General features: G+C 31.0%; 1 protein-coding gene across 1 annotated transcript in view; it reads right to left on the reverse strand.

Annotated features, from left to right (window-relative positions):
- Window positions 1-16,333, reverse strand: part of LOC123258873 (dystrophin-like) — a 244,283-nt gene that overhangs the window by 189,787 nt on the left and 38,163 nt on the right. The window lies entirely within an intron of this gene.

The raw sequence follows: 16,333 nt of genomic DNA on the forward strand, positions 1-16,333 counted from the left end.
CAGAGTTTCAATGCAGTGGGTAGTTGGCCCACTGCACCTGTTACGTCGTTTGCCTACAGACCTGGTGTTTTGGTCTGCGTTTCCCGCGGTGTGCCACTTGGAGGCCACGTAACAAGCCCGCTATTATTATTATTATTATTATTATTATTATTATTATTATTATTATAATATTACGTTCACAGTTTCTCATAGGGAATATCAGGTAGTTTTTAAAACCCTTCTTAGATTTCCTCTACGATAATTATTTCCAGAGTTATTGATTATCAAAGTCAAGAAGAACTTTTTTGCTTTGGTTGACGATAACTCTGCGGCAAATCATCGTACACTACTAGAGTACTATTTATTTGATTACGTACAGGCTATTTGATTACGTCAAATTGAAGGGTATTAAATATTCTAAAAGCGTTTTGTAAAAAAATAATAGAAAAATTTTTTTTGAAGCCCGTAGACCTTTTTCTAGACGAGAAAAAATTTCGAAAAATTTTTTTTCCGTAGTTTTCTTAGGATTTCTCCAGACCTGGACGGTACAAAAAATTTTCATTGTCATTTCTGAAAACTAGACTTGAAGCTACAATTTGCTTTTTCTATTTTTTCTGTAAGACCATCTTTCTCGGAGTTACAGCTCGTTGAAAATCAATTAAAAATTTGGAGTTTCAACTTATTATCAAAATTTTCTCATCGATTAAATAAGATTTCTCAGAAAAAACTCGTTTTTCTGATGAATTAAATGGATAAGAGCGTGGTATTCACGGGAGCTATGGGCTTGATAACACCACAACTTTGTCAAAAATCACTTTTACGGTTTAATTTATTTTTGTTTTATTCCTAAGGAAGTTCATCAAATCCCTTGTGAAAATCACGTGTCAAAATAATTCCGTTTCAATACAGTTAATTTTTTTCGATTTTCAGTTCAGTGACTTTTTCTGCGATTTCGGCAGCCACATATATTATTTTTTATAAACAGAATTGAAATAACTATAAACAAGCAGAAACTATACATACATGATGGTATAGTTTCTAACTGTTTTATCATCTGTTCAAATTTATCTTTAGTTCGACCTACAGAGGGGATAATACTACTCGCGGGAAAATTCGAATTAAAAACGAATAATTCTTGTTATGATGTAAATAATTTATGTATGACATGAACGCTTAAGGCATGCTCATTTGGATTTACCAAACTTTTTCGAATTTGCGTATCTTTTGTAAAAAAAAATTTTTTTTTCCTTATACAGAACTTCGTTATATGATAAAAGAAAACTTTCGACCAAAATTTGTCCAAATCGAAAGGGTTTGTTTTCAACTATTGTTTGATTTGACATGAAATGACCCATAAGTAAATATTTTTCGTTAATAATTAATAAAAATTAGCATTTGTCAAATTATTAAGATTTGGGACAAGCATTCTATTGAATATATATGCATATTATTATTCTATAGTTAATAATAATGGGTTTTTAATACATATAAATTGATTTTCTTGTGGTTAAGACGAAAACAAACCGTAATTTTTAACAGTCTGAAGTTTGATGCTTGATATCTTTGAAACAGCTTGACTTACGCAAAAGTTCAATCAGACCTTTAAAGTAGAGCATTTAATTGCCTATAAGAAACAGGTTTAGTTTTATCTATAAAGTAGCTCGTTGTCACGTAGCACAATTCCAAACTTTAAAAAAATATTTTTCTATGTTATTTAAATAAGAGATACAAATTACTTGACGCCACCTCTAAATATTAATATTGGGAGCTCATATTTTCAGAGGATCGTTTTCTAGAGATACTCTGACGATTTCTCCATGTTCGTTGAAAAAAAAAAATATTCAATTTTTTTGATACACTAATGTAAACCTCTTATAACTTTTGAACGGTTGAACCGATTTCATCGCGGTTGGTGCCATTCTAAAGGGCTACGCCAAACTTAGAAATCTGAAAAAAAATAGGAAAAAAATTTTTTTCCGAAGTGGTTTTTTTTAGGATAACTTTCAAACGGCCCAACCGATCAATTTCAAAAACTAAACAGCTCTCAACCTTACGAAACTACGTCATTCGCCGCCAATTCGGTCAAAATCGGTTTATTCGTTCGAGAGATATTGTGAACGAAAGAAAACTGAAAAAAGTGTTTTTTTGGAATTACTCTGAAATTTCTAGTTTGACTAATTTAAACTTAGAAATTCTTTATGAGGCTTAAAAAACTTCGTAGAATGCCGCCAACCGCGTAAAAAACGGTTCGTTCATTCAAAAGTTATTGTGGTTTGAAAATTCAAAAAATAGTGATCTATGAAACTTCAATCAGACTTTTGAGCTCAAAGAGCTTTTTGTCTGAGCAATTTGTCTGAAGATATTTTGTCACGGAGATATTCTGTTCGGGGATATTTTGTCCGGGGATATTTTGTCGGGAATATTTTGTCCGGGGATATTAACGCACATAACCGTGATGGTAGAAGAAAACTCCATTTTGGCTAGGAATTGCGTAAAATCCGTTCTTAGTGAGCGTCTACATCATGAATGGAGTAACTATGCTAAATGTCAAGTCAATCGGGCGTATAGTTTCGAAGATCTCATGTTGAGTGCGTCAGTGAGTGATATTTCGCATATATATAAAAAATTCTATGAAAATGAAATACATCATCTCACACCAAAATATCTCAGAAAATGCCTAAACGCAGCCTCTGTTAAAAGCGGAACTCAAAATTCCAATTTCAAAAGGTTCTCCACGGAAGTTACATTTTGGCACACCTTTATATATATATATATACTAGCTGTTATCCGCCCGCTCCGCTGGGCACTTAGAATTGTATAAAATTGTATTTTAAGATCAAGACTTGAAATTTAATTGGAGTATTGTTTTGACATACACAGATTCCAAATTTCATCGGATTGGCCTGTATCTTTTATTCATGTGATTATTCTAGCTAATATTTATTGTGACTTTTAATGTGCAATCACTATAACATTCCCGTGGCTATCTTTCAAAAATGAGTAATAATTGACATGAAGAAAAAAAATATTTGAATTGGTTGACCTTGAAGGCCATCCCTGTAATTTCCTCTTTCTTTTAAGATTCTATCAAATTTTATATCTGTAGGAACTGTATTTGAAGAATATGAATTTTTTGACAATTATCACTCTCGCACTTGATGGAAGAATTTCGTAAGATCCTATTCGAGATGATTTCTACATTATAAATAAAATGTTCCAACAAAACTTCGAGTCCATAGAAACGATTGTTTGAAAATGAGATTTTTATTGTTAACGCCCCGCTATCCTTTTTGGGGTGAGAATTCGTGAAAATCCATTCTCAGCTGAGCTTGACATTATACATGAAGATTCCTACTAAATTTGGAGACTGTAGAAATTATAGGTTGGAAATTAAAATTTTAGATTTTAACACACCTACCCCCGCAACCCCTATCGGAAGTAGAATTTTTTGAAATCCGTTTTGAGATAATATCCTCGTGAAAAATAAAGATTTATACCGAAATTACAGCTTTTAGAAGCTATATTTCAGAAATTAAGATTTTTTATTGTTAACTCACCCCCGCGATACTTATTAGGAGTGGTTCATCGTTAAATCCGCTCTTAGATCATTTCTGTATCTCAAATATAAAAGAGAAAACTCCTACCAAATTTGGCGACAATAGGAGGTATAGCTTGGAAATTAAAAATTTTAATAGTTAACATCCACCCCCGCAAACCCCTGTAGGGTGAGCTATCGTAAAATTCGTTTGTTTATTATTTTTACATCTCTCACAGAAAATTCCTACCTAATTTGGAGCCTATAGAGCTATAGTTTAAAATCGGGAATTTTTCATTGTTAACGCCCCACAATCTTTTTCGGGGTGGGATATCGTAAAATTCGTCCATGAATTATTTCTACATCATATATAGCAGATTCTTACCAAATTTGGAGCATAAAGGACCTATAGCTTGGAAATTAAAATTTTTCATTGTTAACACCCACCCCCGCAATCCATGTTGGGAATAGGTTGTCATAAAATCCGCTATTAGATCATTCCTACCTCACATATAGCTGATTCTGACCAAATTTGGAGTATATAAGAGCTACACCTCAGAAATTTAAAATTTTCATTGTTAACACCCACCCCCGTAACTCCCTGTGGGGTGAGCTATCGTAAAATTTGTTCACAAATTATTTTTATATCACTTAAAGAAGATTCCTACCAAATTTGGAGTCGATAGGAGCTATGGTTTATAAACGGAAATTTTTCATTGTTAACGCCCCTGCAAATCCCTTTGGGGGTGGAATTCCTTAAAATCCGTTCTTAGCTGACCTCTACATGGCAAAAGTAATATGGCTACCAAATTTCAAGTTTCTAGGTCCGATGGTTCCCGAGATACTGTGATGAGTCAATCTATCTATAGAACAGCTCCTATATATAGATATATATATAGATTAGGGTGGGCCAAAAAAAACTTTCAATTTTTTTTTTCTTTAGCTACCGCGAAAATATCGTCCAAGGTGACGAAAAAAAAATTCTGGTAGAGTTTGAGCTCTGAATATCAATACCTAGAGGTGTCACATGGTGATTTTTGATTTCCCCTTTACGTAACACGGGAATTTTTTTTTTGTTTTTGGAATTTTGATGTATCTTAACGAGTTATTGTGTAGTAAAAATGAATAAATATTTTTGTAGGAAATTGAACGGCCTACAAAAAAGGTCTTACTTAATTTTTCGCTAAGTCAACTCGGTTAAAAGTTATTCGCAGTTAAAATTCAACTTAAAATAATATATGATGTCTTTCACAATTTTTTATACTTTTTAACAATAAAACGGCTTAAAATCATAAAACAACATATTTTTTGTGATTTTTCTCGTTTTTACTTCCCAAAATTATTGAGAAAAACTTATGTCATATAGCACACAATTCGAATAAAAGCGTTGAAAACTGATTTCAATGTAGTTGGAAGTACTGTAAAGATTTTTGATGCGATTATATCTATTATTTATTAATTTGCTGTTACCCGCTTGCTTTGCTGAGCGCTTTGTAGAATCGCATTTTTAGATCTGGACTTGAAATTTAATTGGAGTATTGCTTTGATTTGCACAGATTCCAAATGGAGCATTAAAAGTTTTAGTGGAAGTAATTGCAAGTTTCATAAGTGAAGTTGAAATCTAACTAGCTTCAATTGCGAAGAATTTTTCTGTTATTCAAAATTTGTTCAGTGACACCAATTTTTTATATAAAATAAATTTAACATGTTTTTTACAAATTCTATTGAAATAATTAGCTAAATTTATTTTTTATATATCAAATGTTTGGAAAATTCATTCATTTTCATCTGTTACAAACCCGCGATCTCGCAATAAGAAAGATTTATCGAGTATGTGATTAGCAAAAATAACATGTTATTTCCATGCATGTATGTAAAATTCTTAGTCCGTTGACTGAATAGCTATCATTAATATTAAGTTTTAAAAATCTTACAATGACTTTTCCCCTGCTGCCAGAGAGATGATTTTTTTAAGGAAATTTTTAGAAAATTTCATTGAAACCCAATAGACTTATTCTAAATTTCATGTCTCAAAAAGTCCTAGTTTATAAACAACAACATTTTTTCTATTCTACACATCGCTCTGACACAGTCAGCATATGAAGTCAATTATCGCGAAGTTTGTTTTTAGCTGATATCTAATTATGAAAAAAAAAATATTCAAATCGGTTGACCCTGGAGGCCATTTCTGAAATTTCCTGTTTCTCTTGAGATTCTATCAAATTTTATTTCTATACACAGAAAAAGAAGTAGAATTTATTTAAATCCGTATTGAGATGATCTCTACATGACCAATAAAAGACTACTCCTAAATTAAGTCTGTCGGAACTATAGCTAGTAAATTTCAAATTTTCAGTGTTAACACCCACCCCCGCAATCCGTATTAGGAGTATCATATAACATAAGTTTTTCTCAATAAATTTGGGAAGTAAAAACGAGAAAAATCTCGAAAAATATGTTGTGTTATGATTTTAAGCCGTTTTATTGTTAAAAAGTATAAAAAATTGTGAAAGTCATCGTATATTATTTTAAGTTGAATTTTAACTGCGAATAACGTTTAACCGAGTTGACTTAGCGAAAAATTATATCAGACCTTTTTTGTAGACCGTTAAATTTCCTACAAAAATATTTATTTATTTTTACCACACAATAACTTGTTGAGATACATCAAAATTAAAAAAAAAAAAAAAATTCCCGTGTTACTTAAACGGGAAATCAAAAATCACCTTGTGACACCTCTAGGTATTGATATTAAAGGCTCAAACTTTACCAGAATTTTTTTTTCGTTATCTTGGACGATATTTTCACGGTAGCTAACGAAAAAAAAATTAAAAGTTTTTTTTGGCCCACCCTAATATATATATATATATATATATATATATATATATATGTATTCGGGTGTGCCAAAATGTAACTTCCGAGGAGAACCTTTTAAAATTGGAATTTTGAGTTCCACTTTCAACAGCGGCTGTGTTTGGGCATTTCCTGAGATATTTCGGGTTGAGAGAATTCATTTGATTATTTATAGGATTTTAAACAGGAGATTCAATTGGACACTTCCGGCCAAATTTTGAATTTTCTTCGAAAATACCCAAACTAAGCTTCTGTTAAAAAATTCTATGAAAATCAAATACATTGTCTCACACCAAAATATATCAAGAAATGCCCAAACGCAGCCCCTGTAAAACGCGGAACTAAAAATTCCAATTTTAAAAGGTTCACGGGAGTTACATTTTGGCACACAATATATATATATATATACATATATATATTAGGGTGTGCCAAAATGTAACTTCCGAGGAGAACCTTTTAAAATTGGAATTTTAAGTTTCACTTTCAACAGCAGCTGTGTTTGGGCATTTCCTGAGATATTTCGGGTTGAGAGAATTCATTTGATTATTTATAGGATTTTAAACGGGAGATTTAATTGGGCACTTCCGGCCAAATTTTGAATTTTCTTCGAAAATACCCAAACTAAGCTTCTGTTAAAATATTCTATGAAAATGAAATACATTGTCTCACACCAAAATATATCAAGAAATGCCCAAACGCAGCCCCTGTAAAAAGCGGAACTAAAAATTCCAATTTTAAATGGTTCACGTGAGTTACATTTTGGCACACAATATATATGAATATATATATATATATATATATATATATATATATATATATATATATAAATAGATAATAATTTTATTGGATTCTGGAGCCTAGGCTCTCTCAGAACCATCATCAAATATACATTTATAATTAGTGTATGATGTACAGAGTTTTAGATACATAAAAATCAAATAAAAATAAATATAGTAATTAACAGTAATAACACGTTAATCATGCTTATAAATAATACTTGTGTTATACAAAGCTCAACAACCTTCAATAGCAGTAATAAACGTTCAATATAGCAGATCAATAATTTTGGAAATAATAATCATAGCACAGTCTACGGAATATTTCGAAACTTTCGGCTTTTGTAATTTCAGCTGGCAGCGCATTCCAGATACGTATACCACGAACAAAAAACGAGTTATCATACATACAACAATTAGATCTAGGTAGCCGCAGATAATCTTCCCTTACATCGCCTCTACGCAACGCAACCGGCAAAAATTCTAAGTGACTCTCAGTTCTAAGTGACTCTCAATTCTAAGTTCTGTCACTCAGCTTTAACCAACACAGCTTTAACCAAGCCCTCGCAATTTTATAGATATAGCGAACACAGCAATTCATTTTGCGCTGTAATCGCATTTGCGAGTCATTAGTAATATTGCAGTAAGCCGCGCAACAATAATCAAACACTGGGAATATTAACGTAGTGACAAGCTTTATGCACAGTTTTTCGTTGAAGATTCCATTATTAATATTCAACTGCGCCAGAACCCGCATTGCCCTATGACAATCACTCATAACCTGATTTTCCCAGGTGAGAGTGCTATCAAGTAACACGCCAAGATACTTAATTGTCGTATATATATATATATATATATATATATATATATATATATATACAGGGTGTCCCAAAATTCACGGACGCCATTGTAGCATCTGATTAAAGAAATAATTCCGAGACGAAAAGTCCTTAGCCATTTTTCAATTAACTGCATAGATAATTAATCATTAATTAAAAATAACGTCTCTTTATTTGTTAGAGAGAGAGTGTCAGTGTCCAGTCAAGTATGTGCCAAACAAAGACACAACTAACTGTATGACTAACTAGTTTCTATAGCTAACGTAGTCACACATATTTACTTACACATTCACACGTGCAAGCGTCTTTGTTGGAACGCACTTGACTTGACACTAGTGTTCTCTCTCTAACGCATAAAAGGACGTTATTTTAATTAATAATTAATAATCTATGCGTTTGATTAAAAAATGGCTAAGGACTTTTCGTCTCAGAATTATTCTGTTTATCAGATGCTACAATGGCGTCCGTTACTTCTGGGACACTCTGTATATATAATATATATCTCTAATATATATAATATAATTAATAAAATATATAAAATATTTAATATATATATATATATATATATATATATATATATATATATATATTATATATATATATATATATATATATATATATATATTTATTTTATTTATAGTTATTTAAATTAGGGCTTCACACGAGAGCGAGATTTTTCTCGTCTCATCTCGTTCTCGTCTCGGAAAAGCGAGACGAGATGAGACGAGACGTTTTTGAAAATATTCTCGGCGATACCGAGACCACATATATAGCGCAACCCGAGAGTCTCGTTCTCGGTCTCGTAAAATTTTTTTTATGAAGTTTTTATTAGAAAAATTAGAAAAGATATACATAGAGAACGATAAATTTTACAAACTTTCCTTATATTTGACTCGTCCTTTTTCAACACCTGTATAAAAAAATTAAATATAAAGAGTTTCCATTATAATCACCAATGTGTTTTTTCTATATGATATTTCAAAAAAATATTAATTATTATATTTGTTACAAATTTGTGATAATTAACGTTATTTTTCGAGAAAAATAGAATTTACAAATATAAAAACTAATCTAATTATTAATTCAGTACTTAACGGACAACTTTTATTGCCTCTATAGCGATGTTTTGAAAGTTTAGTCTCTATTTGGACATCTGGAGAAATTTTTTGTTTTTTCCTGTACCTCTTGGAGTAAAGATTTGAACAATTATTGTATACATCTGTGGGAGTATACATCATAGAACTGGTCAAATACTCAAGTATTTGGTAACAAACTTAGATGCAAAAAAAATGTTTCAAGTATTCCGTAAAAATAAAATTTATGCTAAACTGCGTGACGAAAAATTGTTCATGTTGACAACAGTATATGGATCAGAGAAATTCTCTAAAGAGTTGTTCATCAGTTTTACAAAAACTTTTGAACAGTGATCTACAATTTTCTGACTTCAGATACAGTAAAATGTCGACAAGTGTGATTGTTAGTGATAATAATCCAAATAAGAGGCAAAGATCAAATGAAAGTGAAAATGAAATAAGTGAAAGTGAAACTGTTGATCAACCACCTAAAAAAAAACTTCAAAATTCGAAAATTTTTTCAAACTTTAAACAATTAGAGGTGAGAAAAAAGCAATATGTTTAGTGTGTGAAAAATCCAAAAAGATAAAAATTATTAGACGAAAAGATAACAACTTTACCGGTATGAAGAGGCATTCACTGACAGCTCATTCAAAAGCCTATGAAGAAATTTATGGAAACTCAACTTCGATTCAAAAATCTGTGTCATCAGCGCAAAATATTGACTGATATGTTTTCTAAACAGGTAATTTAATTTTACATCAATCTTAAACCACTCTAATAGTGAACAATTAGAAACATTTTTTCAACGTATTCAATTAATTATGTAAAATGTAATTTCTTTGAGTGTGTGTTAAAATACTATGTTCGCATGTCGATATAAAATTGTCTTAATTGCTTTGGGTTTGTAGAAAAAAATGTAAATTCAATTCGCAGATACATATGGGTAAAAATTCAACACCAAATTACCACATTTTGAAAACTGTTTTTTTTATTCAATTAAACTTTTTTTTTATACGTTTTAAAAGACGCCTACCCCTAAATTATAACATTATGAGCCGTTAATTTTCAAAAGCTCCGAAAATATGAATTTTTAAAAATTGTAAAAAAACAACGGCATAGTAATTTTGAAAAATTCATAACTTATGATTTAATTATCGTTACCTCTCTTTGCCGGCGGCTATTTTTTCCGTTTAGAAGTGTAGTTTTTGAAAAAAAAAAATAAAATAAAATAAGAACCAAAAAAATTTTTTTTCACCGTTTTTTCTTAACTTTTAACTTAAATTTTGACTTTCTTTGAAGAGCGACATTTTTGATGGAAAAAAATTTAATTTACATACTTATCACTGCACAATTTTTAAAATTTCGTGATTTGGTGTGGAATGATCCACATATTATAATCACTATTTTTAGTCAAAAATTTTAGTAGAGTCGTATAAACATAAAGGAATTTTATGTTTAGAATAAATCATCATCGAAGAATTATGAGGCTTTAATTGTAGAGTGGATGGCGAAGAAAAAGTTGGCATTGAGTTATTTCGATGACGACGAAGTCAAAATTTTTTCCATATTTTGAATCCCAACATCAGTGTCCCCAGACGTAATTATGCTCGGCGAATGGTGATGGAGCATTTTCACATTCAACGAGTGAGAGTAAAGGAAGTTTTGAATAATAACTGTTCTAAATTTTCATTTACCGTAGATGGCTGGACTTCGATGAATTTCAGGTCATACTACGGCGTAACTATTCACTTCATCGATGATAATTGGCAGCTACAATCTTTAGATTTAGATTTTGTACCTTCTTGTGGTCGACATGGCGAAAAAAAATCGCAAAAGTTTTTTTTAAATGCATTAAAGAATACGTGTTAGAGAATGATTCAAGGAATAACCCTCGATAATGCAACGGCAAACACTACATTTATGAGTGAATTAAATGTTTTGATGGCAGAAATTGACCAATCTTTTGATTATATCGATCAACATTTTCGTTTTTTTGCCCATATTTTGAATCTCGGTGTTCAAGATATTATGAAAATGTTAAAAGTAGACTTTCTTGAATCTGAGAGTGATATTCTGGACAGTTTAATCTCTAAAGTAGAAAATGTTAATGATGAAGAACTCAATCATGACGTTTTAGATGAAGACGAATTGTTTGAAATGACTTCAATTGATTTCAGTCCATCATCCGCTATTTGTAAATTGCGCAGTACTTTCATTAAAATAAGAAAGTCTGAGCAATTACAAAATAAATTAATTGATTTTTGTAACATCACAAAAACAAAATATATTAAACCTATTTTGGATGTTAAGACAAGATGGAATAGCACTCATGATATGATTGAAGTAGGAATTATTTTAAAAAATAGTTTAAATTTATTCTGGTTGAGTCACGAAAATAATAAAAGTATAAGTATGTTAAGACTAAATGAAAATGAGTGGTTATTACTGGAACAAATATGTATATTTTTAAAAAATTTTTAAATAGTTTCGGAAGCAATTTGTGGTGAAAAATACGTGACGCTACCAATTGTTGTTGTTGCTTTTAACATACTTATCTCAGATATTGATTCGACAATTTTTGAGTTAGACAATAAAGCAAATCGCACTGTTATTGATGAAACTTTATTAATTGCTTTTCAAGCATCTAGAGATAAGATGTTAAAGCATTACAGGAAAACCAATTGGGTTTATTGTTCGAGTTTGATTTGAGATTCTCGGCATAAGGTCGAAATATCCGACAAAACCGATTGGGGTAAAGAAATAAAGAATGAAGCTATCCTATGTTTCGAAGTGTTATAAAAAATACGCTAAATACACCCTCAATAATCAACCAACTGAGAGCGTTGTCATTGAAAGCTGTAACGATTTTATTAAAAAATGTATTGATATTAATAGCCTATATAAAACTTCGACAGAAACTTCAAAACATTTGAAAGCTGAGTTTGAAGAGTATTTACGATTAGAAAGAGAAGATAGAAACACAAATATTTTGGAGTGGTGGAAAGTGCATGAAAAAGCTTTTCCTACCCTTTCCAAGATGGCCAAAGATTTATTTAGTATAATGGCTACATCCGTACCCGTTAAACGACTAATTTCTACAGCAGGTATGACCATGACAAAATCACGTACATCATTGAAAGATGAGGTGATGCAAGCGTTATTATGTTTGAATTCTTGGTCATCGTGTAATTTAAAAGATAAAATTAAGAATGTCAAAACTTAAATAATTTATTTATATGTAAAAATATTGTTGTATAAAGAACGTTTTAATTATAGTTTAAAAAAATAATTTATTATTTATTTTTCATTCCATATGATATGTGTTCTTAATATTTAGAACTAAGCGAGACAAGACGAGACAACTGGTAATGAGACGAGACCGAGACGAGACAACTAGTAACGAGACGAGACCGAGACTCGAACGAGACTTAATTTTTTCGTAATTTACAAGACCGAGACGAAATTTTTAGTATTCTCGCCTACTCTCGTCTCGTGTGAAGCCCTAATTTAAATACCAAAGCACAAAGCCAAATAGCAAGAAGTAAAATACATAGAATTTTGTTTCACATAAGTAATAATATTAAGATTAGAAGTATTTGCTTGAATATAAAAATTTTGTATTATTTATAAATAATATACTTTAAATTTGAAGTATATCTTAACTAAATGTAATAATTAAGTGCATTTAGAAAGAGTAGCATTGTTAGAATTTCCAATATCTTAATATACACAATTTTACACTTTACCAGTATTTCACAATAATTTAAATAGAAATCTAGCTAGTCTAAACTTAAAAGAAAATCAAATATGTTCGATATAAATGATTCTAAGCTAATAAGAATTTGGAATTTCAGGTCGTAAATCTTGCCAGAACCTGATAACCGAAACAACAAACGAATATTCATAAATGGTACACGAGAATTTAGGAATTTTGAACTTGACGTTATTTTTTGCTGCTAATCTGTCTGATCGTCTAATTTCTGCGTCTTCATCAACAAATAGACTTCTCAGAAATTTAGGTTCACCTGTAGATAATAGTTTGTAGAATAAGCAGCCTAAATAATACAACCTGCGCGACTTTACAGTTAACCAATTCAATTGACGTTGATATGGTGTAATATGTTCATTCCGTTTTAAATTATAAATAAATCGAATAGTACCATTTACAAGACGCTGAAGTTTACAATCAAGTTCAGTAGTTAAGTTAAGCAACACTACCGAGCAATAATCAATTATAGGAAGAATAGTGGCGGATACTAATAATTTACAAGATTTTAATGACACGATATTCTTCCTGTATTTCAAACTATTTAGTGCATCATACACTTTACGTGACAACTGCGAAATGTGTAAGTCCCAGGAAAGAGTTCTCGAATTATGGACCCCTAGATGTTTAGTAGAGTTTACATATGGTATAATATTTCCATCAACGATAATCTCCGGCAATATACAATCTGCCACACTATTTATCACTATGAGGAATAATATTGGACCCAATATAAATCCTTGAGGTACACCTGATGACGTGAAAACCCAGCTCAAAGACATATTTGAAGAATCAATGACTGCTTGTGACCTTCTCGTTAAATATGACTAAAACCACGAGATAGATTCAATCGAGAAATCCATTTCATACATTCTTGTAAATAGAACTTTATGATTTAGATAATCAAAGGCTTTGGTAAAATGAAATAGAATGAGGAATGTCAATTCATCTCGATCAATTTCTAGACGAATCTCATCAGTTAATCTAAGCAAAGCTGCTTGAGTACTATGGTGTTTGCGGAAACCTGACTGAAAGTTATCAATTAGGTTATTTGTTTCAAGGTAAGCCACAACCTGATTTGCTATAATTCGTTCAAACACTTTTGCCATATGTGAGAGATTTGCAATTGGTCTAGTATCAGACATAGATTTTGGCGGGGTCACTTTGTTTAAAGGTTCAATAAAAACGGATTTCCAAGCAGTGGGAAATAGACTAGTGTCTAGCGATCGATTAAAGATTTCTTTCAGGAAAAGCGACACTTGGGATAAATGGTCTTTTAACCATTTTAAATTCAAGCCATCGGGGCTGTTTCCACTTGACTTTTGTAAAGATTACTGTCGATTTTTTGTAACATCGACCATATCAATTTGATTCCACTTGAACTCACAAACAACTCTTTTGACAGAAAGACATGACAAATTTTGAACAAAATCTAGATCACATGATGGATATCTCGTCATAGTTTTTGCATAGAAGTTATCTAAGGAGTCCGTAGTAAAGTGGTCGAGAGGAGATGATTGCTTTGTGTTTATAAGTCCCACACGCTTCAATTTACTCCATATGTTTGATCCTGATAGATTTTCTTCTAGATAATTTTTAAAATAATCATCATGTGCAATATTTAACTTTGCTTTTAAATCTCGCCTCTTATTTTTATAAAGTGCTTATAAATCCTGTTTTTTTGTTCTTTTAGCTCTTTTATACAGCTTATCACGTGCCCGAAGTTCAAGTAGGAGTTCCTGAGTTAGCCAGGGACATCTACGACGATATTTTATTCTTGTAGCCATGGGTGCATGATGATCTAGGGAAGAAATAACTTGTTGTGTAAAATAGGAGACAAGCTCATCTGGATCAAGACTGATGAAATCACTATCCAACCTCAGTCCTATTGCTACACATTTTGCTAAAGCTTCATGATTACAGTTTCAAAAATCCCGGAATTTCATCAGCTTATTTTGACATCTTGGTGGTTTTAACTTGTACTCACAAAGCAAGTAATCATGTCTGCCTATAAAGGGCGAAAAAGATTTAGAGTAGTTTCCAAGTTTTTCTTCATTATCCAGAATGATAACATCAAACCTTGAATCAACATCGGAAGTATGAAACGTAGGTCCAAAGGGAATTCAGTAAAGAGCAGAATTAGATATAAAAGCATTTAGATGTGTTGAAGCTCGATCAGTTTTCATCAAGTTGCAATTTAAGTCGCCTAGTATCACAATATTTTTAGAATTAGGATAGAACTTTCCAAATTCAGAGATGAAGCTATCCAATAACTCACCCTGTGGTTTTCTGTAAATACATGATACCAGCAAATGGAATTGAGTAGACAACGAGATCTCAACTATAATGATCTCTGGGTAATTTAAATGACGTACCTCCAAGATATAGAGGATCTTTGACTTAAGCGATTTATGAATAAAGCAGATCACACCACCACCTCGGATGAAGCGGCCAGAAACATCAAGTAATTCCCTATCTCGACGAATAATGGCATAAACATCAAGACTGATCTCTATATTGGGATTTAACCAAGATTCTACTACTGAAATTAAATGCGGCTACTTTTCGACAACAAGATGTTCAAATTCAGCTATATGAGCTAAATAACTATTTATGTTTAGACTTAGAATTTTAATCGTAGACGGAAAAGTAGAAGGCTGGTTTGGTAATTGCTATTCTAATTTGTTTAAATCATCTTCTGCATAAATCACAGTCTCAATTGAGTCATTATCTTTCTTTATATATATATATATATATATATATATATATATATATATATATATATATATATATATATATATATATATAGCATATATATGCTGCTATATATATATATATATATTAATTAACGTCCTCGACCAAGGCATGTGAATATTTCCCATTGAAAATACACAAAAACTTTGATTTTTAATTTTTGAATTTCTAAAGCTCAGCGGCATTTCATGAGATCACTTTGATCGAAGATGGTTTTTTCTTAGAATTGAACGCTCTACAAAAGTGCCCATTGCCGCAAAGTCGTAACTCACACTGGCGAGACAGTACGGGCCACTGAACCTGATTTTTTCATAAAATTGGCGTTTTTTCGCATTTATCTCGTAAATATCAAGAGCTACGGAAAAAATGTAAATGACAAACTTGTAGAGAATTCAATTTCCAACAAAAAAAGTCGAATGGACCAAATCGCTAAGATCAATATTAAGCGAGATATTAAGCCTTGAATATATTTTTTCGTGAAATTTTGGCCGATCATTGATTTAAACTTATTAATATCTTGTTTACTTTCTCTGTTTTTTTATATTTTTTCTTCAATATATTTTTTTAAGGCTAGAAAAACAGGATATGATAAGTATCTTATATTATAAAAGCTTATATCTTAAGAATCTTTAATAAATAATGGATTTACGAGTTTCTGCATAAAACTTATGAATTCAATTACACTTAAATAATTTATATATTATTAACAGTTTATTAAATTATAATAGTTCGAATTATATTAACAACAATAAGTA

Source organism: Cotesia glomerata, linkage group LG2 (assembly GCF_020080835.1).
Source record: "Cotesia glomerata isolate CgM1 linkage group LG2, MPM_Cglom_v2.3, whole genome shotgun sequence".
Classification (NCBI taxonomy): Eukaryota; Metazoa; Arthropoda; class Insecta; order Hymenoptera; family Braconidae; genus Cotesia; species Cotesia glomerata.